A 27,065-nucleotide genomic window follows, 5' to 3' on the forward strand; every position below is an offset into this window, starting at 1 on the left:
TGACATTTTGCCCAGAAAGATCATGAAAGTACACTCAGGTTATTTTGCCTCATTTGAGAAATTATACAACTGTTGTATTAAAATGTAACTGAATATGACTACAGCTTTGCCTGCAGCACCATTTGGATCCCTGGTACTTTTCTTTTGCAGTAGATTGAAATATTTACTTACATTTTTGTACATAAGAGAAACTATCCTGACAGATAGTGACAGATTAAAATACTTCTGAATTAACAATATTGTTTTAACAGGGAATAGAATATTCTGAAAGTGCTTAAATATTTTTTCCAACAACAATCTTGCCAATTCCACATAAATTTCAGGAGTTTTTTGCCTAAAATTGTTGGGGCAGTGCAAGGCATTATTGCCAGGGCTACCGTGGGACAGGGTCTGACCCATGCAGAGTGAGGAGTGGGAAGAATGGCAAAATGCAGGCTGGGGCAGGGCATCGACACATCCTTCTCAAATCACTGTAGCTATTGTTTCCACTGCTGTGTCAAAAGAAGTGACTGATCAATGAAAATGGTATCTGAAAATCGCCATAGTGGCTGCCTTGCAGGTCTTGAAAGAGACCAAGCTCACAATAGAAGATAAATACTGGGTCTTCCAGAAGGAAAGGAAGCCAACTGGGAGGTCATGTTACGGCTGTTGGTTAGGCCACTGTTGGAATATTGTGTGCAATTCTGGTTTCCTTCCTATCAGAAAGATGTTTTGAAACTTGAAAGGGTTCGAAAAAGATTTATAAGGATATTGCCAGAGTTGGAGGATTTGAGCTAGAGGGAGAGATTGAATAGGCTAGGGCCATTTTCCCTGGAGCATCGGAGGCTGAGGGGAGACCTTGTAGAGGTTTATAAAATCATGAGGGACATGGATAGGAAAATAGACAAAGTTTGTTTCCTGGGGTCGGAGAGTCCAGAACTAGAAGGCATAGGTTCAGGATAAGAGAGGAAAGATATAAAAGAGACCTAAGAGGCAACGTTTTCACTCAGAGAGTGGTACGTGTATGGAATGAGCTGCCAGAGGAAGAGGTGGAGGCTAGTACAATTACAACACTTAAAAAGCATCTGAATGGGTATATGAATAGGAAGGGTTCGGAGGGATATTGGCCAGCTGCTGGCAGGTGAGACTGGATTGGGTTGGAATATCTGGTCGGCATGGACGAGTTGGACCGAAGTGTCTGATTCAGTGCTGTACATCTCTATGACTCTATGACTCTATATCCTTGAGTATTACTGTCGTTCCTAGGACCAACTATGTTCAGTATTATACAGATATAAAAGAGTCAGTGTCTGACATTTTATTTATTTAAAGGAATGTCAGCGTTAATTGAAAGGCCAGTATTTATTGCCTTCTCTCATAGCCTTGAAGAAGGTGATAGTGATCTTCCTTCCTGAATCACTGCAGTCCTTGGGGTATACAAACACTCATTGTTAGAAAGAGCGGTCCAGGATTTTGACCCAGTGACAGTGAAGGAATGCTGACATAGTTGCAAGTCAGGATGATGTGTGACATGAAGGGAGTGTTCCCATACACCTGCTGTCCTTGTTCTTCTGGGTACAACATTCTGCACCATGATCCAACCTAATTAAAGAAGGTATTGTGAAGGACAGAACCATCACCAACCACACACATACAGAAGTTGACCACACAATGTCTACAAACATATTATTGTCATTTAACCTTAATAAGCTACTATAATTAACTGTTAAAAGAATTGAGGCTGAATTGGACAAAAAGGGAAGATTAAACGATGACTTACAATAAACAGAATTTTAAATCATGTTAAAAATTTTACAATTGTGCACATTTCTTGTCTGGGAAACCTTACTTCCTGTTGATATATTTTTGTGTCACCTATTATAAATACTACGAACCTGAATTTCCTTCATTGTTCTCATACTTGCACAATTTGTTTTTAAACCAAACCCTATGCACGGTTATTGTGCCACATGAAAATTTAATCTATATCTTAAATACAAAAATTTTACATATCCTTTAGGACTGATTTGTATAATGCATGAATGTTTCTTCAGTTTTTGCTACTTCTCACTTAGTGTAATTTAGACATATAAAAATGTAGCCTAATAGCTCCCCCTAGCCTTTCCGACAAGTAGAAGTGATAGTGACATTGGTATTGAATTGAAGAAGATAACAGTTCATTTACTGATTACAGACTTCTAAGGAACTTTTCTTTTAAACCAATTCCTTCATATTTTTTAGTCACTGACACTTGAATTTTATTTTAAAAGAAACAATTTTCAAATCAACATGATCTCCCCCAGATCAAAACTCTTACACTGGACAAGGGAGGTCATTTCCTTATGAGCATAGGCTGAGTCAGAATGCATAGCAGATCATACAAGTCACTCAGTACCATTTTTCTTGACATTCAATCAACAATATCTTTCTTAGGAGGTATATATTCAGCAGCTGTATAACACCTGAATGCCAGTTGGGAATTATACCAATGTTGACCCAAAAAGGTGGAAACTCACACCAGTATCACTACTGCATTGTCTGTGGCAGCTAAGTGGCAATAGCCCCCAACATTTGTGTCTCCAGATCTTTCCAGCTACTATAGGAGCAGTTTTCTGAAGCTTTAACTGCCCTAGTGATCATCCAAAAGAAACAGACCGTTAGAGATTGCAAGATTAACCATCAAATCAGAAGATCTGTAAGTGTGCAAACAGGACCAACCATTTGCTTGAGCAAGGTCACTTTTGGTTGAATTTTTTGTTTAAGTAGCAGGGTTATAGTGGAGCAGTGAAAACTATTTGACCAATAACAAAGTGCTGACATTTCATTCTGGATCAAGTCTAAGCTGCCTGCAGTTGAGATCAAGTTGAAAATTTGCAAATAATTTTGGACAGTGATATTCATTTAGTTCAAATTTCTGAAAGAGTGATCATAAAGATAAATCTCAACAAAGTGACAGAAAAAATGCCACTGTGCTGACTGCAGAATGCAATGAATGATTTCAACAATTGTTGTTGATGTAGAAGGTCTACATTAAAACTGTTGTGATGCAGTTAATAGAAATTTTACAATAATTAGTCATAGAAACATAACTATTGAAAAAACAGATTCTAACAAAGACCAAAGGGAAACTTGTATGTTTTAATAGTTTCAAAACTCATTCAAAGGCTAATGATATTTCAGAAAGATAACGTTCTGAATCTTCAAAGCCCAAAGTGGACTCAAGCAGAACAAGAGTGTAATATTTATCAGAAATTCAGCTGACCATACGTTCAGAGCTAGTGGCATAGGTAATAACAACAGGAGTTGTTTTACCATTAGCAGTCTATCCATTGTATAAACTGATACATTGACAATGCATGAGTTCTCTTTAACCCCATTAAAGGGGGCCAAATTAAGCTGAACACTCCATCAGCTTCAAATCAATTCTTCTGACAGTTCACTGGAAAGCATGGCCTCCTTAAATCAATTCTTATCTGCATAGAATAGCTCCTCACCTGTGGAATTTAACCTTAAAAGATCTATCAGAGTATTAATTCTAATAAAGGAAAATGAAGAAAAGGTTAGCACAGACCTTTCACTTCATAATCATAATGAAATTCATAGTCTTGTCATCTTAGGTGGAACCTATTGAGCCTATCTGGTTGGACTTATATATTAAAGTTACTCAATCTCATTTCTCTTCCTATTGTCTTTAATATTTTTCATCTCTGTTTTTTCCCAATATCATAGTTGACTCATTTCTAATAATCACTAGTGCTATGACATTCCATATTCCAATAACTCTGCATAAAAAGATTATTCTAACCTCCCCTTTGTGCTTATCCTAAGTTTATATTTGCTTGTCACTGATTCACTGGAGAATGGATGTAATCTTTCAGTATTTTCCATATCAAATCTTTTCAAGATACATATATTTATCAGATCTCCCTCAACACAGTTTGTGTTGCCTCTGTCATATTCAATCAAATGAATAACAGCCGTTTACCTAAAGACATTCTACATGGAGAATTGACCACTATCTGGAGGGCATGTAGACCTCCAATACAAAGACATCTGCAAGTAATATATGGACTTAGCAGCCATTGACATTGACATCAGGGAGACAGACACTGATGGCTGTGACTTTTGGAGGCTGACTACTTGGAAGGACATTTCAAGAGATGAGCGGAGTTGAAAAACTCAGCTGATTGAGAAGAGCACTTAGACAAAACTTGGGCTAGTGAATTGTGCAACTTCTCAAACAGCTGTCTTCCTTTGCAGCAAATGCAGCAAACACATCCATTCTACAATGGATCCCTGAGCCAAATCAGACAATGCTTAACAGGGTTAACCACCATGGTACAAACCAACTTCTTGCAAGACAGAAGGCTCTCACTAGCATTCATTAAATATTTCCCTACATTTTTAGAATCTCTCAGGATAATTGCATTCCCTGATGTTGACTTATTGTATTGAAAATGCTCTTTAAATGTGATTCCAATCTATTTTGAGGGTGCATGTACCCTTGCATTCACCCAACATATCATCAGCGCAAAAGACATCAATGCTTAAAAAAATGCATATATTGACATTCATGCCCTTATTTCAAGGTTTAGTGCTGCTCACCCACTAACATTATTGAGAATGGGGCAAGAGAAACCCTCAGGAATTTCAATTCCTTTTTGGATAATGACGTATTGCAAACGGTATCCTAACCAAAATCTTCATTCTCATTTCCTTTATTTTCTATCCAATGCCATATCTATTTATAGATTTCCCTGTCCTTTTGTTCAATTCATAATGCTATATGTTAGGGTATATCGCCATCCATGTCCTTATTGCAAATTTCACTGTTACACATTTTAACTACGTTGGATATCATTTGCCATACATCTGTACATGTCAATAATTTCTTAATATTCTCATTCAATCTTTGTATTTTTCCCCACGGTCGACTTTGCTTCTAATTTGGTGCTGTTGATGAACTTTGATATTCTGTCATAAAGCAAATCTGAATCATTTATTTGTATAGAGCAAGGGAGGTTGCAACATTGAGGCTGAGATATAAAGAAGTCTTAGTTATTACAACACCTTAATAGAACAGAAAAGTACACAGATCTGCTACAACCCAATAGCATTTTAAATGCACAATAATAATTACTTTATTCAAGCAAGTCACTGTCTTGAACTTTAATTTCTGAACATGAGTCTCAGTTGATTTAGCAAATTTGTTAATATCTTTGTATTTGTCAGTTGGTTTCAACATAGTCAGAACAATTAATTATATCAAGTGTATATTTGATTTTTGTGAAATTAGGGTATGGAACTTTGCATTGTCTGTTTTAATCATCAGACAATAAAACTCAACAACTAAAGTCTGCCAAAAAGCATTTGATGATTAGGTTAATGGCATAATTCCATGATTTGTAATACGCTTGAACCTCTCAGTCATTTCCTATCAGGAATGTCATTAACTAGTTTATGGTTTAATTTTCAGAATTCATGGACAAGTAGTCAATAATCTCCTCTATTGTCATGTAGGAGCACAGGAAGAGGAGTAGACCATTAACCCCCTCCCACCTGTTTACAATATTCAGTTAGATCTTGGCTCAGATAGAGTTTAACACCATCAATCCATATAATTCCATAAAACTTAGTACCATTGCAGAATAAAAATCCATCAACAGTAGTTGCAAAATTTTGAATTGATGTTGGTACAATAATGTTTTAGGGTTAGAAAGTTCCAGATTTCCGCTACTCTTTACATGAAACTAATATCATTGTTCAAATGTTAAAAGCTAAGTGATAGCACATATCTCAATATGGATTAGGATGAGGAAAGCTGATGGACATAGACTGGATTTTCTGCTCTATCATCTGTGATTTGCAGTTATTTGTTACATATTTGCTTCCACATCTATCCACTTATTTCTAATCACTAAAGGTGTCAAAGAGTATAGGGAGAGTTTAGAGCATGGTGTTGAGATGGAGGACCAAACATAATCATGTTAAATAACAGAGCTGGCTCAATGGGTCAAATGGGTTAATCCTGCACTGATTTTTTGAAATTTACAATGCAATTTTCTGCTCAGCAGCAGGGGAAACTGAATCGTCCAATTAGCCTCAGAAATTACACTTTAGCTGTTTAGTAAAGTGAAATTGAGCCCCTGGCCTGAATAGGTAAGCGAGGTAGTAATCCAGACTTTGTCATTAGAAAGTACAAAACGTGTACAGTGATTGCAATGAGATTAGAATATGAGTTCCCTGATTGGGACTGTTAACCTAGTTTAATCAGGGATCCTGGCTGACAGGTAAGAACAGGAGTGTCAGACATCTTGTTCACTGTGAGAGCTGGCTCTAAGGGAGCTGGCTCTAAGGGACTCCCTACATATAGGGAGTCTAAGGGACTCTCTATATGTAATGGGATACTGGCCTCTGTGGAGTTATTTCAATAGGTATATTTTTATCAAGTGGGAGATGGCCTTAACAAATCATAAAGAAAATTCTTTTGAGATTGGTTGGTGCAGGACTTACTTTCACTCATACCCCTGGGAATGACAAATGTTGAAGACTGAAGTGTTTCAATTCTGATGTAGTTAAATACCACTTCAACCAGAAGATTAATTTGGTTAGTACTGTGCTCGTGCCAGGTTTCATGTTATGGCATCTTGATATTTCGCAAGCACAAGAAATTTGAAACTTTGATAAACTCCTCAAATCTCAAAGTTCTTGGAGATTAACAACAAATCTTTATTCCTGTCATATCCTAGTCAAGTTAGTATCAAAACGCGCAGAACTAATAAAAAGCCAACATTTATTTAGCCTTTGACTAACACAACTATGATAGATGATTTAGCCAACCACATTGCTGTTTGTGGTACTTACTGTGTGTATTTTAGCTGTTTACTGTTCTCACACTACCATGCCACTATATCACAAACTTAGTGCCATTGGCTGTGAAGTGTTTGAGGTTGACCTTAGATTGTTAAAGGTGTTCTGTAAATGCAAGTTCCTTCTTTCTTTCAAGTAATGAGAAAACAGTTTTCTGATAGTATACTTAAAGAAAAATTCATTGGGAGGGATTTAGAAAAAAAGATTTCTAAAGTTTTTTGTACCTTAAAGAATAACATAATGACTGAAGACTTTTCCACCAACAACAGCAGAAAAAGAGGCAGAAGTAGCTAGCAAAAAATAATTCACAAAGCATCGAGTGAGGCACAGATTGGAAGAAGTTGAAGACTTGTAAATAGTGAAATCCGTAAAGTAACTTGTAAGTTATAACAATAGTTTGGAGTTAATAACTGGGGAACATGCACAAATGAAAGTGAGTGAGGGCAGGAGTGGGAGGTGATCAGAAATTAACACAGAAGGGCAGTAGAGGTTTGGACATGTTGTATAGGATGATAATTAGGATACCACCGAGAAGATCTACGGAAAAGACAAAGGTGGTGACAGCAGATTAGTAATATTGTCACTGGATGGCTAATTCATACCTGGGGACCTGGAAGGTGAGTTCAATAAATTTTCACATTAAAAACTGGTCAATATAACCATTGTAGAGAGTCGTTAAAAAAAAATCTCATTCAGTAATGTCCTTTGGGGAAGGAAACCTATCATCCTAACTCAGTCTCACAAATACCAGATTACAATAATGTAGCTCACTCTTAATGCCTTCAGAAATGGTCCAGCAAGACAGCCAGTTATATCAAACCACCTCAAAGCCTAAAGAAAGGAATGAAATTAGATGGACCACCTGGCATCAACCTAGGAACCAGAAATGGCAGTGGCAATCCCAACTCTGTTGACCCTGCAAAGTGCTTCTTACTAACATGGGGGGAGTTTGTGCCAAAACTGAGAGAGTTGTTCCAGAGACTAGACAAGCAAATGCCTGGCACAGTTGGAACCATGAAATTATATCCTAGAGACACTAGAATTACAGAGCTGCATTACTCCTGTTCTCGCCAACAGGACAGACTTACCAGTGACATAGAGTCAGGAGTGAGTTGCCTTGGGAGTCTTCAGCCTTGGCTCCAAACCCCAAAATTGCATGGTATCCCCCTGCTGAGGTGAGTTTGCCTTCAGAGAAGTATTTTATCTGATGCAGCTACTTTTGTGCTATCCCCAATAACAAATCAAACTAGCTGTGGATATCATGGTATTGAAGAATCCAACTGAAGTTTAATACAGCAACCTGTTATGCATAAACAGTAGATTACAAATGAGCAGCATGTTTCCAATAGCATGTTACGCCTCAAGTAATCTTGGGGCAAAATGGAATCAAAGATCTTTAAGTCCTCAGGTCACATAATATCATATAATAATGATATCATGAGCATGTCTCTTAAACATATTGACATATTGACCGTGAGACATAACACGACAATTACCACCCATTGTGTAATACCACCACCCCCCACCCACCCTCCCAACCATAGCCTCTCAGTTAATGAAATACTCCTCCATGTTGAACACCACTAAGTGTGGCAAGAACACATAATCTACTCTTGGTAAGGGAATGTCACCAATGTGTTTACCCATGGAAACTACAGTGACCACTACACAACCATTGTGAAGCTGAGGTTCAATTTTCATATTGAAGGTACCCTCTGTCCTGTTCTGTGACATGACCACTGTGCTGAATGTAAGAGACTTTGAACAGATCTAGCAACTTAAGACTGAACATTCAAGAGATGTTGTGGGCCATCGGCAGTACAGAATTGCATTCCACTACAACCTGTAACCTCAGGGTCTGGCAATTCCCCACTCTGCAATCATCATCCAAATAGGAGATCAGTCCTGATTCAGAGGGCATGCCAGGAGCAACTCCAGGCCTTCCTGAAAATGATATGCCAAGCTGTTGAAGCTAAACACCTGGAGACTTACATGCCAAAGAGCAGGTGTGGTATGCAATAGACTTTGGTAAACAGATTAGATCTAAGCTTTGATGTGCAGCTATATTGAGTCATGAATGGTGGTGAACAATTAAACAATTAGCTGGGGGAGGTAGCTCCAGAAGTATTCAAAACCTCAATGTTAGAGGAGGCCTATCCGTGCAAAATGCAAGGCTGAAACATATGCATCTATTGTCATTCAGAAGTACAAAATGGATAATCCATCTCGGCCTCCTCCAGAGGTCTCCAACATCATAGATACCAATCTTCAACCAATTTGATGCACTCCATATGATGTCAAGAAGAGCTGGAAGTACTGGACTCAGCAAAGGCTATGGATCCTATCAGTCTATTCTCAATTATTTGCAAAGTGATAGAAGGGGTCATTGAGAGTGCCATCAAGTAACACATGGAAAAGAGTAACCTGCTCATTGATCCTCAGTTTAGGTTCTGCCAGGGACACACTGCCCCTCACCTCATTACAGACTTGGTCCAAATATGGACAAAAGAACTGAACTTTGGTTCAGTGGTGAAGTGAGAGTGACTGCTCTTGACACCTATGCAGCAATCGACTGGGGGTCCGAGCAAAATTGAAGCAAATATGAATCAGGAAAAACATCATCAAATTGGAATTACACCTAGCACAAAGGAAGATGGCTACAATTATCGGATTAAAAGGTCAGATGTGCAATCATCAAAAAATATTCCCACAATGGTCAGCATCATTTGTGATTCCTTCAGATGCTGAAGCAGTCCATATGCAAATGGACAACGTTAAGGCTTGGACTGGTAATTCATTAGTAATATTAATGCCACACATCGGACAATGATGATTTCCAGTAAGAAAGAATCTACCTTTACCCCTTGACATTCAAAGGCAGCAGAACTACTGAATGCCCAACTATCAACATTCTGGAGGCTACCATTGACCAGAAACTGAACTGAAGTAGACATTAAATAGGCTACAATGTCAGAAGCTGTGGATAATTCACCTCCTGCCTCCCCAATGTCTGTCTGAAACCTACATGGCATAATTCAATGATGTAGTGGAATCATCTCCATTTGCCCAGATGGGGAGAGCGCCAACAAGCTCAAGAAACTCAAAACTATCGAGGACAAAGCACCCTGCTTGATTGGTACTGCATCCAGTACTGCAACATTAACTCCCTTCCTGACAGACGTATTATGGCAGCAGTGTAGGTCATCTACAAGATCCACCACAGTTACTCACCAAGGCCACTTGCACAGCACCATGCAAACCCATTACCACCTAGAAGAAGAAGGATAGAAAATACATGGGAACACCACTACCGCCAAGCCATACATCAAACCGGATTGAAATTATATCACCATTCTTTCACTGTCAACCACTCAAGACTTTGAAATTATCTGATACAAGGACTGTAGTGGTTTAAAAAAAAACCTAATCCAGGGAAATTAGTGATGGGTAATAAATGTTGGCCCAACCAGAGCACTCACATCTCAGTTTTTTTTTAAATGTTGAGGCTGAAGGTACCAAAGACATGATGAAGAAATTCAGTATTTACAGGGGAGACAAATGCAGCAGCAAATGATGATAATAGGCTACCTTGTTGTTGGATAGGATATAAGATTTGATCCCTGACTGGGGGTCAAAAAGAACAGTAAACTTGCCTATCATTAAGATGGATTCTGGATCCACAAGATCAATATGTGAATTAGATTTAAAGGAGCACTTAAGGGTGACACGATGGCTTAGTGGTTAGCGTTGCTGCTTCATAGCACCAGGGACCCAGGTTCAATTGCAGCCTTGGGCAAATATCTGTATGGAGTTTGCACATTCTCCCTGTGTCTGTGTGGGTTTCCTCCCACAATCCAAAGATGTGCAGGTCAGGTGAATTGGCCATGCTAAATCGCCCATAGTGTTAGGTGCATTAGTCAGAGGGGAATGGGTCTGGGTGGGTTGCTCTTTGGAGGGTCTCTTGGGCTGAAGGGCCTGTTTCCACACAATAGGGGAACCTAATCTAATCTTAAGGTAGAATACAAAACTCTTACAATTTTTATGAAACTATCTGCAGAGTGTATAACATATGAGGACACTGCAATTCTCTGAATTAGGTTAGAAGTCACACGACACCAGGTTATAGTCTAAAATCACAAGCTTTCAACGTACTGCTCCCTTCATCAGGTCACCTGAAAGCTTGTGATTTCAAATAAACCTGTTGGACTATAACTTGTCATCATAGAACATAGAACACAGAACATTACAGCGCAGTACAGGCCCTTCAGCCCTCGATGTTGTACTGACTTGTGAAACCAATCTGGAGCCCATCTAACCTTCACTATTCTATTTTCATCTTTATCCAATGACCATTTAAATGTCCTTAAAGTTGGCGAGTCTACTACTGCTGCAGGCAGGGCATTCCACACCCCTACTACTCTCTGACTAAAGAAACTACCTCTGACATCTGCCTTATATCTATCACCCCTCAATTTAAAGCTATGTCTCCTCATGCTAGCCATCAATATCAGAGGAAAAAGGCTCTTACTGTCCACCCTATCTAATCCTCAGAATATCTTATCTGTTTCAATTAAGTCACCTCTTAACCTTCTCTCTAACGAAAATAGCCTCAAGTTCCTCAGCCTTTCCTCATAAGACCTACCCTCCATATCAGACAACATCCTAGTAAATCTCCTCTGAACCCTTTCCAAAGTTCCCACATTCTTCCTATGATGTGGTGACCAGAACTGTACACAATACTCCAAGTGTGGCCGCTCCAGAGTTTTGTACAGCTGCAACATGACCTCATTGGCTCTGAAACTCAATCCCTCTACCAATGAAAGCTAATGCATCATATGCCTTCTTAACAACCCTATCAACCTGGGTGGCAACTTTCAAGGATCTATGTACATGGACTGTGAGATCTCGCTGCTCATCTACACTACCAAGAATCTTGTCATTTGTCCAGTACTCTGTATTCTTGTTGCTCCTTCCAAAGTGAATCATCTCACACTTTTCCCGCATTAAACTCCATTTTCCCCCCCGCCCCCCTCAGCCAGCTCTGCTGGTTATCCCTCTGTAACCTGCATCATCCTTCAGCACTATCCACAACTCCACCAACCTTAGTTCTTCCGCAAACTTACTAACCAATTCTATGCTCTCATCCAGATTATTTATAAAAATGTAAACACCAGTGGCCCCAGAACAGATCTTTGCAGTACACCGCCTAGTAAATGAACTCCAGGATGAACATTTCCCTTCGTGTGTCATGTGGCTTCTGACCTTGTCCACTCCAGTCCAATACTGGCACCTCCGCACCATGGTTCTTTGAATTGGCGTTGCAATAACCTGATATAAAGTCTTAAATTTCTTGCCCACCATATGAAAAGCAGAGCATAAGAAACTCAAAACTATCGAGGACAAAGCACCCTGCTTGATTGGTATCTGCAGGACAAATATAGTGACTGTGCATGCTGGTCTGCTATGTGTCCAATTAACATGGAACTACACCATATCTACTCAGCATTGGAGTTATGCAAGGCATTTTACATCCAAGGTCTTGCTGCTATCATTCAAAATTGGACCACAGCACAATCTGATGATATGATCCAACAGACAAGGGTTAACTTTTTGCTCCTCTCGTTTCACGATTGTTGAAATAAAATATACTTTATATTAAGATCAAAAATCAAACAACACCACATTATAGTCCAAGAGGTTTATTTGAAATTGCAAGCTTTCGGAACTCCATCTGTTTCTCAGGGACACAGGTTTTCACTGTTTTTTGGATGTTTGTTGCATATGGTTAAATACACAAGGCCAAAATTTAAAACACTGCTCTCCAAAACGAAGTCACGTGGAATCCTGCCCTCCTTGATGTTCGCCAGAGCTACAGAATTAGGGAGTTATGATGCAGAGAAGAATGTAAACAGGGAAAATCTAACACTGGCTCAGATACTGAGGAGAGGGAAGTTGAGGGTACTGTTGAGAAGAGGGATAGTTAGGCCCTATGAGAGCATTTGGAAATTGGAAGGTTAAAAGGTAGAATGTTAAAAGCACACAACACCAAACCTGCTGCTTAAAGGAGAAATGCCAACATCGATATCAGTGGTACTCATAGAACTATCATTCGGAGTATTACCCTTTAGCTCCTCAAGCAATGAAAGCTTTATTTGGTTCATAAACACAAATTCTGCTCCTCACAAAATATTATCTTTTCAATACTGCATTGGTTTTTAAAAGATCTAATACTAGAGCTAAGTATGCAAATAGCATAATTTACTTCCACTGGAATTTTGAAAATTAGATTTCTGGAAATAAAAGGAGTTAACATTAATTAATACTTTTAGCTGGGAAATAAAAGCAACAGAGAGGCAAATTTTACAGGACAATTAATCATGAGTCTTTGCTAATTACACATGGGATATTACAAATGATTTTTTGAGGCAGTAGGCTAAAAAATGATAATCCTCTACCCTATCAGATCATTGGCATCCCACCAACCTCCTCAACAAGAGCAATTAGAGAGAACATCAGAGCCTCAGTAATTGTGTGCCTTGAGAAGAGACTGCTGGAGGTTTAATTACTGTAAATAAAGACCACTTGCACTAACACCTGATTGCATAAGGCAAATCTACAGGCCAGACAACATATTTAACCACTTCCAGGTGGCTTAATAATTTTTTTAATATAAAATTGCCCTTTGCCTGAGTTGGAATCTCCATGAGGCATTTCTTTTCAGGTCTCATCACAGCAGTCAACATTTGAAACTGTTGTGTCATCATTGGCATACTGTGTTCTGAAGATGGAAGGCTGAGGCCAGCAGTATTGCAATAAGCTGTCTCCATAACATGTAATGGAGATAAAAGATTCCACTTACTTCTTGGTAAAGACAAATTTTCCTGTCTGCTTTTATGCCAGACTCTGTATTGCCAAAAGAACTGGAGGCAGCACATTATTCTCAATACAGTTATTTATAAAAGAGGTGCTTTCTGTGTTTTAATTTAGTTCACATCTCACAAAGCATCACTCTATAAAATAATCAGAAAATAAAATGGCTATATAGTCCACGTGGCAGCATTGTATACAAATTGTCAAGTACACATTCCCTTTCCAAGCCTATTTGAAGGTTTACAATTTATGTAACATCCTTCACAACTACTAGAATTCCCCAAGTGCTTCACAACAAATTACTTCTGAAGTACAATCACTTTTGTAATTGTTACAACCAGTTGAGGAGGAGTGAAATGACTCCCCTTTTCTTAACCCGTTTGGGTCAGCCAGATAATATATTTTATTTATTTTTAGCATGTGTCTATCTCACACTTTAATTAAATCACAGAGAAAGTCAAAACTTAGAAGAATAAGGTTTTCTTGAATGCAAGAAATAAGAATTATTTACTAGCCCCAAGAAAAATAATAAAATGCAATTTTAGTATTTACAAAAACACAGAGATAAAGTTTAAAAGAGATATGTACAAATACAGTTTGAAACTTTGAACCCACAATTTGAGGACACATTACAGGTGACCCCACTACACCATACACTCCCTCACACACACAAGCACACATATACACACACACTCTTTAATACTCACACTCACGCAGACCCTTGCTCATACATGTGCTCTCTCTCACACACACACACATACAGCCTCCACACTCACACCCATGCACAACCTCTCACAGGCTTATACTCCGTCACACTCACGCAAACACTCTATCAAGCACACACACTCCCTCATGCACACTCACTCACATGCACAAATTCACATGCATACACCCGCGCTCTCTTTCTCATACGTGCACACACACACGCGCGCGCACATATATAAGACGATGGGATGAATTTGCATTTGCACAATTGTATTTGCAGATACATTCTATTTATTCAAAAAGCACACAATCTGCAGGCAGTCGATGCAGTCAGTCAATCCATATAATATTTTATAAATTCCTACTTCGGAAATAGAACCAGTCTGACTGAGGTTAGAATACAGACAGACTCTCACCTTCCACCTTTAATGCATTGTCTGAGCTGAGATGTCTTTTTTTATAAAACCTAAATTTATCTTGAGAATGTGACTTAAAAGAAGTTCTAGTATTTACATATTAATGAATTGAAACCTGCAACCCACTCTAAAGATGAAAGACCTAACAGCAATCTAGGTTTGTTCATTATATATATAGGGTTTTTACAAATATATTAAGGACAAAAGGGTAACTAGGGAGAGAATAGGGCCCCTCAAAGATCAGCAACTCGGCCTTTGGGTGGAGCCACAGAAAATGGGGGAGATACTAAATGAATATTTTTATGTGGAAAATTTTGGAATATTTTGCTGTATTTACTGTGGAAAAGGATATGGAAGATATAGACTGTAGGGAAATAGATGATGACATCTTGCAAAATGTCCAGATTACAAAGGAGGAAGTGCTGGATGTCTTGAAACGGTTAAAGGTGGATAAATCCTGATCAGGTGTACCCGAGAACTCTGTGGAAAGCTAGAGAAGTAATTGCTGGCACTCTTACTGAGATATTATTATCATCAATAGTCACAGGTGAGGTGCCAGAAGACTGGAGGTTGGCAAACGTGGTGCCACTGTTTAAGAAGGGCAGTAAAGACAAGCCAGGGAACTATAGACCAGTGAGCCTGACCTCAGTGGTGGGCAAGTTGTTAGAGGGAACCCTGAGGGACAGGATGTACATGTATTTGGAAAGGCAAGGACTGCTTAGGGATAGTCAACATGGCTTTGTGCGTGGGAAAGTATGTCTCACAAACTTGATTGAGTTTTTTGAAGAAGTAACAAAGAAGATTAATGAGGGCAGAGCAGTAGAAGTGATCTATATGGACTTCAGTAAGGTGTTCAACAAGGTTCCCCATGGGAGGCTGATTAGAAAGGTTAGATCTCATGGAATAAAAGGAGAACTAGCCATTTGGATACAGAACTGGCTCAAAAGTAGAAGACAGAGGGTGATGGTGGAGGGTTGTTTTTCAGACTGGAAGCCTGTGACCAGTGGAGTGCCACAAGGATCGGTGCTGAGTCATCTACTTTTTGTCATTTACATAAATGATTTGGATGCGAGCATAAGAGGTACAGTTAGTAAGTTTACAGACGACACCAAAATTGGAGTTGTAGTGGACAGCGAAGAAGGTTACCTCAGATTACAACAGGATCTTGACCAGATGGGCCAATGGGCTGAGAAGTGGCAGATGGAGTTTAATTCAGATAACTGTAGGTGCTGCATTTTTGGAAAGCAAATCTTAGCAGGACTTATACACTTAATGGTAAGGTCCGAGGGAGTGTTGCTGAGCAAAGAGACCTTGGAGTGCAGGTTCATAACTCCTTGAAAGTGGAGTCAAAGGTAGATAGGATAGTGAAGAAGGCATTTGGTATGTTTTCCTTTATTGGTCAGAGATTGAGTACAGGAGTTGTGAGGTCATGTTGTGGCTGTACAGGACATTGGTTAGGCCACTGTTGTAATATTGTGTGCAATTCTGGTCTCCTTCCTATCGGAAAGATGTTGTGAAACTGAAAGGGTTCAGAAAAGATTTACAAGGATGTTGCCAAGGTTGGAGGATCTGAGCTACAGGGAGAGACTGAACAGGCTGGGGCTATTTTCCCTGGAGCATTGGAGGCTGAGGGGTGACCTTTATAGAGGCTTACAAAATTATGAGGGGCATGGATAGGATAAATAGGCAAAGTCTTTTCCCTGGTGTGGGGGAGTCCAGGACTAGAAAGCATAGGTTTAGGGTGAGAGGGGAAAGATATAAAAGAGACCCAAGGAGCAACTGTTACACGCAGAGGGTGGTACGTGTATGGAATGAGCTGCCAGTGGAAGTGGTGGAGGCTGGTACAATTGCAACATTTAAGAGGCATTTGGATGGGTATATGAATAGGAAGGGTTTGGAGGGATATGGGTCGGGTGCTGGCAGGTGGGACTAGATTGGGTTGGGATATCTGGTCGGCGTGGACAGGTTGGACCAAAGGGTCTGTTTCCATGCTGTACATCTCTATGACTCTATGACTCTATATCATTTCAGTCGCATGACACTGTAAACTTTGGCGATAAAATCTGTGTCTAATGATCCTGCTCCACGGTTACCTGATGAAAGAGCAATGCTCTGAAAGCCAGTACTTCCAAATAAACATTTTGGACTATAACCTGATGTTGTGTGATTTTTAACTTTGTCCACCCTAGTCCAACACCAGCATCTCCACATCATGGAGTATTATTTAAAATGGGGAATAGAAAACAATTTCAGAGAAGCCAAATGAATACATTGTGTCAGTATTCGTTGAGGAAGATACAAGAGATCTCCCAAAATTAGAGATCCAAAGTTCAGGGTGAATGTGGAATGAATAGAAATCAGTATTAGTAAGGTTGTGTTGGAAAAAATGAATGGGGTTTAAGTAAGTCCTGATAGTTCAGGCCTCATTGTACTGAAAGAGGTAACTTTGGACATAGTGGAAGCATTGCTGATCATATTCCAAAATTCTAATTGGAATGATTCCTGCATGATTGAAAGCTGACAAATGTCACCCCACTATTTAACAAGTGACGGAAAGATAAAATGGGGAACTACAAGCCTGTTTACCTTCCATCAGTTGTATAGAAAATGCTTCAGTTTTAATATAAAAGATGTGATAAATCGACACTTGGATATCATGACCTGGTTGGACCTAATCAGTATTTGTGAATGGAAAATTGTTTTTGAGGATTTGTTTTTGAGGATGTCATTAACAGAATTTATAAAGGCTAATTTATAAAGTTGGTGGACCTGGTACATGTGGCCTTTTGATAAAGACCCTCACAGGAGCTTGTTTAGGAAAATTAAAGCACATGGGATAGGTGATATTTCCTGGCATGGATAAAGGATTCGTGAACAGGTAGAAAACAAAGATTAAAATTAAACAGGTCATTCTCAAATTTACAGACTTTTACTGGTCGGGGACTGCAAGGAACAATAGTTGGGATCTAGCTGTATACATAGATTGTTTAGATGTGTGGACTAAATGTATTATTTCCAAGTTTACAAATGGCACAATGATAAATGGGAAAGTGTTTTGCAAAGAAAATGCAATATGATTTCAGGAGGATTTAGACAGACTTGATGAGTGGGAAATACCATGACACATGGAGCTTAACATGAAAAAATACTTTGGTAAGAGAAACAGGCAGCATTTATTCAGAGTGTTTCTTAAATCATAAAAGGTTAGAAAGTGTGGATATACAAAGGGACCTGGGTTTCCTTGTCAATAAGTCACTAAAGGAGCAAGCAAGCAACAAGGCTAATTACAGCGTATTAGTTAGACTTGTTTTGCAAGAGGACTTGAAAGAAGGAGTAGCAAAGTCTTGCTTAGATTGTAATGAATCTTTGGTTATACAGCATTTAGCTGTGTGAAGTTATGGTGCCCTTACCTCAGGAAGGATATTATTTCACAGAGGCAATACAACAAGGGTTATCCAGATTTCTGTGTTGGTTGGATTGTTCAATAAAGAGAGGTTGGGAAAACTGGATATGCATTCTCTAGGTTTTTGAAGAATGATAGGCAACCTCATTAAAACCTAACAAATTTTACAAATATTTTGTGGGTTTCACTGGACTTAAAGGGTTCTGAGTCTTTGGAATTCTCTATGCTAGAAGGCTGTGAAAGCTCAGTCATTGAGCAAGTTTAAAGGAGAGCTTGACAGATGTCTAAATACCAATGGTGTAAAGTGATATGTGGATAATATGGGAAAAAGACATTGGAATGGATGATAAACTGTGTATTGATTGGTGAGGAAGCTCGATGGCTGAATGGTCTACCCCTGTAGTTATATTCCGGAGTTTCACTTAGTCTCAGAATGTCCATATGAAAGATGTCTCAATTAATTCCATAAATTTATGTTTAAAGTATCAGCCCACAGACACTTCCACCTAGTTCTTGATGTGGTAATAGCCTGTTTGATAGCTGCAGGCATGGTAAATTCTGTGATGACCTTAAGTACTTGCTTTCTTATATTTCAGTGCAGTGAAACTGTCAATTTAATATACAATGGGCTTTATATATATATCTTTCTCTTAGATAAACGGATGGAAAAAATGCATTCAGTTACTATTCTGTCATTATTGATAGAATCACTATTCATTCCCATTTGTTCTGATGTGTATTCTTGTTGCATTGCTATGACACGGGGTAAATCGTCCTGCTCAATTTAACCTAGTAACACAGAAAAGATTTATCCTGTGCAGTGATCTGTGAAAATTCAAGAGGCCAAGAACTATTTAAATTAAAAATTAACAATTTTATTTCTTAAAGTATAACAGAGAATAATTAACTCACAACTGCTTACAACTCCTTCCTCTAACCTATCCTTTATCTTCCCCTTGCACAATACTAATCTGATAACCTCCCTCCCACCCCCCCACCTCCAAAACAAAACTTCTTATCTCAAACTAGGCAGCTTTCTGTTCTTCTCTGTATTCCTGTGTTCTTCTTGGGAATTCTGCTTCACAGGTTACTGGTTGATAAAAGTACCTTTAAGAGAGCTATTTTGTAGGCAGCCTTTACATGCATGTCACATGGCAGTTCTCCTCTCAACTGTTCAATTTTCCTCAGTCTTATACCCCCAAATCATCAGAGTGTGTTATTGGCTTTTAAGATTGTCACTATACTAGATTCAAACTTGATTTGAATTTGGTTGTTTTGGGTATAATTTAAACTGAATGGCCAAATTTGAATTTGTTATTGTCTCATAGCGAATCAGTCAATGCTATCTGTTTTGACCCAAATGTTACATTGTAAAGCCTCCAGCACTCGCTGTGCTTGCCAAGTCCTTCACTTTCTTAAAGGTACAGTACACTTCTACATCTTCATAACATCTCAAATGGATAGAAAAAAATGCATTCAGTTACTAATCTGTCATTGTTGATAGAGTTACTATTCATCCACATTTGTTCTGACCACATATGTCCTCTTGTTGCATTGAAATGTACTGTTTCTCCTCAAATAACTGAAGGAATTTCAATCTCGTAGTGATGGGAGAAGGTCATTGGGAAAAGTATGTGCTAAAAGATAGTGACCTCGTTTGGGTCATTGTTAGTCATTACTTAAAAATGTGTTGCTGGAAAAGCGCAGCAGGTCAGGCAGCATCAAAGGAGAAGGAGAATCGACGCTTCGGGCATAAGCCGTTATGCCCAAAACATCGATTCCCTTTCTCCTTGGATGCTGCCTGACCTGCTGCGCTTTTCCAGCAACACATTTTTAAGCTCTGATCCCCAGCATCTGCAGTCCTCACTTTCTCCTCATTGTTAGTCATGTAAGGAAAGATGAAGAATAGTGATCTGATCCCTAATGATCTTGTGTTAGAAATCTTTTTCACCTTCTAATTTTCAGTTTCCTTTCTTTATCTCTAGAAAGTAGTATATTGTATTGGGTTGCAATTCTACAAATGCTAGTATCCCTTTGACACCTCACTTAAGTGTCACCCAACATGGTAAATATAGGCAAAGTATTCAACAATGGGGAACATTACGGGCGGCACGGTGGCACAGTGGCATTTGATAAGGTTCCCCATGGTAGACTCATTCAGAAGGTCAGGAGGAATGGGATTCATGGGAACATAGCTGTCTGGATACAGAATTGGCTGCAAAATATTCTGCCTGAAAGTCTGTGGTGAGTGGTGTTCCACAGGGTTCTGTCCTTGGGCCTCTATTGTTTGTAATTTTTATTAATGACTTGGATGAGAGGATTGAAGGATGGGTCAGCAAGTTTGCAGATGACACAAAGGTTGGAGGTGTCATTGACAGTATAGAGGGCTGTTATAGGCTGCAGAGGGACATTGACAAGATGCAGAGATGGGCTGAGAGGTGGCAGATGGTGTTCAACCTGGATAAATGTGAGGTGATGCATTTTGGAAGGTCAAATTTGAAAGGTGAGTATAGGATTAAGGATAGGATTCTTGGCAGTGTGGAGGAACGGAGGGATCTTGTTGTGCAGGTACATAGATCCCTTAAAATGGCCACCCAAGTGGACAGGGTTGTTAAGAAAGCATATGGTGTTTTGGCTTTCGTTAACAGGGGGATTGAGTTTAAGAGTCGTGAAATCTTGTTGCAGCTCTATAAAACTTCGGTTAGACCGCACTTGGAATACTGTGTCCAGTTCTGGTCGCCCTATTGGAAGAAAGATGTGGATGCTCTGGAGATGATTCAGAGGAGGTTTACCAGGATGCTGCCTGGACTACAGGGCTTATCTTATGAGGAGAGGTTGACTGAGCTCGGACTTTTTTCATTGGAGAAAAGGAGGAGAAGAGGGGACCTAATTGAGGTATACAAGATAATGAGAGGCATAGATAGAGTCGATAGCCAGAGACTATTTCCCAGGGCAGAAATGACCAACACGAGGGGTCATAGTTTTAAGCTGGTTGGAGGAAAGTATAGAGGGGATGTCAGAGGCGGGTTCTTTACACAGAAAGTTGTGAGAGCATGGAATGCGTTGCCAGCAGCAGTTGTGGAGGCAGGATCATTGGAGACATTTAAGAGACTCCTGGACATGCATATGGTCACAGAAATTTGAGGGTGCATACATGAGGATCAGTGGTCAGCACAACATCGTGGGCTGAAGGGCCTGTTCTGTGCTGTACTGTTCTATGTTCTATGTTCTATTACACCCAAGCTCAAACTGTCATCAACACTAGTCTACAGTTGTAGGAGCCCTTGCTGAGCTATTTTCCTTTCCTTTATCAAGGCACACCACATTACCCTTGTTGTATAAGCAGTCCTTATCAGACTTCATCGTGGTGTTTGTGGCTACCTGTGCTATTGTTCTTCTAGGGGTAGGATTTCTACCACTATCCTCTTTTATGTAGGGATCTTGAGGGTCTGCTTGGTATGGTGCAGTACAGGAATACCATTCACTAGTCTAATGAGAAGAAACTCTTGCCTTGAAGAAGTTGTTGCTTTTTACATGTTAGCAACAAAGTATAAGTTACACTGATATGGTTGACAATGTTACAGAAACTGTGAGGAGGACTGGTCTTACTTCTTTGAGATTCTAACCTGTTCTCCATGTGACTTCACCATAGTGGTACAGCTTAAGGCGCTCCTTGGTATTAACATCTCCCTGACTGTTACATGCTTAAAATAACTTTCTTTTCTCATTATTATTGTTACATATTCATGTATATAATTACTTTTACCACAATTCCTTCTTTTGCCAAGTCTTTGATTTTAGGGCAGCATTGTGGCTCAGGAGTTCGCACTGCTGCCTGACAATACTAGGGATCCGGTTTCAATCCCACCTTTGGGCAACTGTCTGTGGGCAGTTTGCACACTCTGCCTGGGTCTGAGTGGGCTTGCTCTGGTTTCCTCCCACAGTCATAAAGATGGGCAGCTTAGGTGGGTTGGCCATGCTACATTGCCCATAGTATCCAGGGATGTGTAAGCTAGGTGGATTAACCATGGAAACTGCAGGGGTTACAGGGATAGGATGGGGTTGGGTCTGGGTGGATGCTCTTCAGAGGGTCAGTGTGGACTCAATGGGCCAAATGGCCTGCTTCTACACTGTAGGGATTCACAAATTCAGGTAGTCTGGGTGTTTCACTCTTCTGCCAAAATACATTCTCATGGGACTTGGAAAATTGATGCTTGCTGGGTTAAAGACTTCTGGCTTTTATTCTGTTCCTGACAGAATGAGGTCTTAAAGTCTCTTTAAACTAGAAGACCTTTAATCTCATGTATTTCCTTCATGGCTGATGCCTTTCCTGTTGAGAAAGGCAATTGTTCCATTGCAACATCTGGAGGACTTTTCATTTCATGTATTTCCTTTGCAGAGAACAGCTGCCTGTTGAAACATGCAATTTCTTTTCTGCAGCATTAAGGATACCTGAACCAGCAATTTCTTCTTGGATGTATTGTAGACATAGGTCATCCCTTCTCAGTGATGGCTTCCATGGGGTTATATGCACCACGTCTTAAACCTGTGACGCCAGATTTATAACCTCAGTCTGTCAGTAAATCTATGCTGAGAGTGTTACACTTTATTTTAACTATTTGAATGGCTTGGACTTTCATTCAGCCTCATTGATTATTGTGTTGGTGAAACCACCATGTTCACTTCTTCAGTTCTGCATTTTGAAGATTTCTTCTTGTTTGGTATGTCTGTTGTCACTGACACTAAGGATTCTTCAGTGCTGAGAGCAATGGAAAACATTTTGTCACTGCTGAAAATGTGTTACTGGAAAAGCGCAGCAGGTCAGGCAGCATGCAAGGAACAGGAGACTCAGGAAGGGCTTATGCCCGAAACGTCAAATCTCCTGTTCCTTGGATGCTGTCTGACCTGCTGCGCTTTTCCAGCAACACATTTTCAGCTCTGATCTCCAGCATCTGCAGATCTCACTTTCTCCTAAAATATTCTGTCAGTCCAGTATAGTAGTACGTTTCCAGCTTGCTAAGAGAATAAAACAAATTTCCTATGCCAACATAGCTAAGCTCAATAGATTTTGTCTTGTGTTCAGGTTCTGCCAAGAATCTAGGAGACCAGTGAAATCTTTGATCAGTTGTCCCACCATCTCAAACAGGTTTTCCTTGACATGTTGTTCCAGGGCTGGCCATTTCAAAACTAGACTCTTCTTGACTTTAACTAGTGCAACATTTTTCACCATTTGAAGAAGATTGAGGTTAAGAATTGAATGCATACACAAGTGAGAATTCTTGATTGTGAAGTATGGATACTTTTTCCAGTTTGATGGCCTTTGTGTTGGAGCATTGTTGGTAGCACATCTTCAATCTTATGTGGTACACCACCTGGATCATGATGCTGTACTGATGTCAGTTGTAGACAGTGTGTTTTCAACAATGATTCACAATCTTGATACTATAGTGAAACACACCCCTGTATCGAGCTTGAAGTTAGTGCAGATTTAAATATTCCCTTGCCGAGGAGATCCAAGATGGCGGCGACTCAGGAAGTCTGAGTTTACAGAGCTCTTCCCAAAACCTGGGTAAAGTGAGTTACTCACCCCCACCACACTTACCAAACCACCCAAAAAAATTTTCTAACCTTAATTAGCTGCTTACTATTATATTTAAGCAGTTTAATATTAAGTGGATAATGAGTAAACCAAAGGGATCCCGCAGCTCTCAGAAAACAAAGACCCCTCCCCCACCCTCCTCTCCTCCTGCTGCAGCTGATGTAAAAACAGGCCTTGAAGAGATGATTGCCAGGCTGGAAACGACACTCGTCAATTTCATCCCAGAATCCCGACAGAGGTGGAATGCATTCGAAGAAAAGCTGCAGAAACACAGCCAGGCTCGCGAGGAATTACAGGGCCGAGTGGAGGGGGCGGAGCTAAAGGCCACGACCTCCGAGGCTGCAGCACAAACAGCTGCAGAACAAGTGCGAGCTCTGGAGCAGAGAGTCCGGGCCTTTGAAATCTACATGGATGACCTGGATAATAGAAATCGGAGAAAGAATATCTGTCTTCTGGGCCTCCCTGAACAAGAAGAGAAGGGACAGTTAGTAGTATTTCTGGAGCGATGGCTGCCCCAGCTTTTAAACCTGGGGGCTGAAACTGACCGGGTAAGGGTGGAGTGGGCCTACCGGGTCGCAGCACGCGGATCTGGCCCAAACCAGCGCCCACGCCCGGTCCTGTTCCGGCTGCAGAGTTATAGGGAGAGGCAGATACTCCTGGATGCCTCCAGAAAGCTTGGAAAGGATCCTAAAGCCATGATCCATGAAGGATCCAAGATTATGTTATTTCAGGACTTCTCCCCGGCTTTGGCACGAAGGAGGAAGGCGTTTGATGAGGTGAAGAAATGTCTAAGGAACTTAAATATTCAATACACCTTACGCTACCCAGCGACGTTATGCTTTACCCACGAAGGATCCGAGTATAATTTTAGATCACCAGAAGAGGCTAAGGAACTTTTAGACTCGTTTAAATAAATCGTAAGAGACAATTTATGTTGGCTTGCCTCTTCCACACTCCGTGGGGAGAAGTGGATACTTTACTTTACTTTTGCTTCTGGGAGCAGGGTTGTCTTCCCTTGCTATTTTATGTTATTATACTTAACTGTAATCTGTTGGAGTTGTAATTTTATAGTTATGTGTGTTTGTACGTGGCATTGATGCTATCAGATATACTCAGGTATGGGTGGGGAGGGGTGGGGGTGGGGCGCTCACTGTTAACTCTAGCTCGGTATTATATCTAAATCCTATTAAGGAGCGCCCAGGTCAAGGGTGGGACACTGTTTGGGAGAGGATATGGTGGACCTTTAGAAAGGAAGTAAGGCCCCCTGAGAACAAGGGGGAGGATCTCCATTCAAACATGTTTTTTTTTGTTCTTACTGTTTGGAAATAGTTTCCTTTTTATTATACTGTTATGAGTGTATTAGAGAACATTTTCTCTTGTTTGAAGGATGTAAGTGACTCAACTATACACTCTGGATAATTGTGGATTAGATTAGTAGTTAACTGAGTTTCATTGTTTTTCTTTCTTCTTTAGTATCATTCCTTTGAATTTTGATGATTATATATTTAAGATCTATTTTTATATTAATGTTTGTGCTTGAAAGTTCTGTTTATTTTTGTAAATCTGTCAAAATATTAAATTTCTAATAAAAAATCTTTAAAAAAAAATATTCCCTTGCCAGAAAGCTAGGTCTGGGCCATCTTTTTTTCCCTAGGAACACTTTAGGCTGCTCTTGTGTTGTTTCCTGTTTTACCACATTGACCTCCTTGTGGATTGCTATTTGGCTTCTTGCTTTTATGAGACTGTGTCCTAGTTTAGCACATTTTCTTAAAGTGACCTATTGTTTCTTCTGATAGGTGGGCACTGCCTGTGCCTTGAAAGTTTTCTTCTCAAGAGTGCTGAGAAGGACCCTTATTATCTGGTGTTTGTATTATTCACTGTACAGGTTTCTTGCATGTATCTTTAATGGTTTTGTACCTTAAAACTAAATGAATTCTGACCTCCTGTGATAAATTTGATTGAATCCCTTTAGAATGAATCTTTGCTGTTTAGTTAATCTAGTTAACCACTGTGAGTGAAAAATCAAACCTGGGATTTTCCTGGTGTATATGGCATACTAAAAGCCATATAACTACAGTGCCTTCTTCCATAAAATCATTAATCAAGACCAATGGCATACTAACTCATGTAGTCCAATTCTTTTACATGCTTGGCCAACTGCTTTAAATTTGTAAATTAAGTTTTTGGAATGTATAATTAAATTTGTAGTCACATATGTTTTAAGTTTTATTGAATTCAAAAGCATATTCCCTTGAAGTGTTTCTGAAAGTACTATCAAAGTCTGTTACTACTAAAAAATTAAATTAATCAGGATAAAGTTGAGTATTTCATTGTTAAAATGACACAACACCAGGTTATAGTCCAACAGGTTTATTTGGAAGCATTAGTTTTTGGAGCACTGCTCTGTCATCAGGTGGTTGTGGAGTATAAGACTGTAGGACGCAGAATTTATAACAAAGTTTACAATGTGATGCAACTCAAATCATATATTGAAAAAGACCTGGACTGTTTGTTAAGTCTGTCATCTTTTAGAACGGGCATGTTGGTTTCAGTTTTACCATATGTAAATTCCCGAACTTTCTTAATGTTACATTCTCAAGTGAATTTTAACAATAGGTGCCATGTTGGCCCAGATAATGCATTGAAGATGTGAGGTGCCCTGTGTGAGGCTGTCTGTGCCACAATGTTCAGACTGATTCTAAACTAAAAAAGGGATTTATAGAATCTTACATGGATTCATGCAGTTTTTGAGCAAAATAAAATGTAATTCTGCAAGTACAAATTCACCCCACAAACTTAAATGTGTGTGTGTGTGTAGGAGGGTATGAGAGTCTGTGAGAGAGTTTGAGTGTAATGGTGTATAAGTCTGTGAAAGTGTGTGTGTGAGTGTGGGAGTGTATATGAGCGTATGAGAGAGAGCCTGTGTATGAGAGAGGGTCTGCGTGAGTGTATGAGTCTATAGGAGTGTGTGTGTGTGTGTATATAGTGGGGTCACCCATAGTGTAACATGAACCCAAGGTCCCAGTTGAGGCCATCCTATGGGTACCGAACTTGGCTATCAGCCTCTGCTCGGCCACTTTGCGTTGTTACCTGTCCCGAAGTCCACCTTGGAGGATGGTCACCTGAAGGTCCGAGGTCGAATGTCCTGGACCACTGAAGTGTTCTCCGACTGGGAGGGAACACTCCTGTCTGTTGATTGTTGTGTGGTGCCCATTTATATGTT

This window comes from Hemiscyllium ocellatum, chromosome 7 (assembly GCF_020745735.1).
Source record: "Hemiscyllium ocellatum isolate sHemOce1 chromosome 7, sHemOce1.pat.X.cur, whole genome shotgun sequence".
Taxonomy (NCBI): domain Eukaryota; kingdom Metazoa; phylum Chordata; class Chondrichthyes; order Orectolobiformes; family Hemiscylliidae; genus Hemiscyllium; species Hemiscyllium ocellatum.